Raw genomic sequence first — 1,673 nt, forward strand, 5'->3', positions numbered from 1 at the left:
TTTCCATTGGTCTGAGAAGAGGGCACGTGTGCATCCAGGAAGCACTCAATCTGGAGTCTCTCTTCCTGAGCCTCTCCCCCCAGGGTTCCGGTCCCTGTTAACCATTCATCTTCCTCATCCTTCAGCCTGACCTATTGGTCCAAGAATATAGTCCTCAGACCCAAGCGCCTCTGTCTCCTGGGAACCTGACACTGAGATTCCAGGGCCTTGGACCTAAGCTCCCTGCTGGAAGGGGCCTCTGGGGACAGACTGTGAGCTCCTGCAGGGGGACCTGCCCTACTTTCTGTCCTTCCTGAACTGTGCAGGTTTGGGGGCTTCTTTCCATTCTCTGACCTGGCCTGCATCCCTCCAGTGCACGCTCTCTGTGCTCACTTAGCCAAACTCAGTTTGTTGCTCAGAACCACAGGAATCTCACCTGAGACAGGGGTCACGATGGGATGGGAGCCTGTTAGGTGCTCACATGCTCCACACGTGGAAACACAGAGAGTTGTGCCCTGTGGAGCAGGCCCATGGGGGCGAGAGCCACACCTAGATGTTCCCCTTTCCACCCTGGAGAGGAGGAGCCTGAGGCACCCTATGAAGGCTCCTTAGAAGGTCCAGGCAGCTGCAATCCCAGATGGGTGGCCAGGTCAGAACATAGCCTTGGATGGACTTTCCCTCCTTCCTGCCCACTTCCCCCAGCCACTCAGTCCTGCTCCTGGGGATGGAGTGAGCCTGGCATCCAGCTCTGCCCTAGGGGGGACCGCAGGCTCCAGCAGGCTAGGCTGCAGTGAGGCTTTGAGCATCTGTGCTCAGAGTCATAGGCAGCTGTGGAGGAGGGGAAACAGGTAGAGCTAAGATCAATATTCTTAAGAGTTTTTCTAGCCCATGTGGGGAATAGATAGGTGAGGCAGGGCGGTGCCCCAAGGTAAACACAGGAAGACCGTTTTGGAAGTTCCTACAGGAGTCCTGGTGAAACGTGAAGGCAGCCTGGGGAAGGCGTGTGCTCTGTCTCTGCCCCTCTGTTTACGGCTGACTCCCCTCCTCACACCTGCACACAAGCCCTCTGCTCTCAATCACCCTCAGGTGCCCCGTGTCCATCCTTGTCCCCAGGGCTGGAGGAGGAATATCCCCATGCTCAGCCCAAGTCAGAGGACATGGGCTCCCCCGGGTGCCCCATGGGGCCTGCGGGGCTCCAGGGTCTGAGGGAAACAACTTTATGGGAGCCCAGCAGGCAGGCAGGAGAAGCCATGGAGGATGTGCTTCCTGAGACCCTGGGAGACAGCTCATGGGGAAGGAGGTCAGGCATCTGGAGCCCAGCTGAGCTCATCAATCAATGCAAGGAAGCCTCAATCAGTTCATATTTATTGAACTAAAGTCTGTAGAACACAATGTGGAGAGAGACAGATGGTCCTAGAATATCTTGTTCTGCTTCATCCTCAACTGAGGAGGAAATTGAGGGCCAGAGAGGCCTTGTCTGTTGACCCCAGGCTGGTTGATCTCCTTGACACACCGCATAGTTCCTTGACCTGTTGATGCCTTCTGCTTCATCTTTCTTTCTCTTTATCCCAAATCAATCTCTGTTCCTACACAACACTGGGAATTTCATGGGAACTTCACTGGTCTCTCGGTGCACCTGAACTCAAAGGGCACCTGGATACTTGTCAGATGCTCCATCCACTGAGTTGTCATCA

The sequence above is a fragment of the Bison bison genome, unplaced genomic scaffold (genome assembly GCF_000754665.1).
Source record: "Bison bison bison isolate TAMUID 2011002044 unplaced genomic scaffold, Bison_UMD1.0 scf7180017847791, whole genome shotgun sequence".
Lineage (NCBI taxonomy): Eukaryota > Metazoa > Chordata > Mammalia > Artiodactyla > Bovidae > Bison > Bison bison.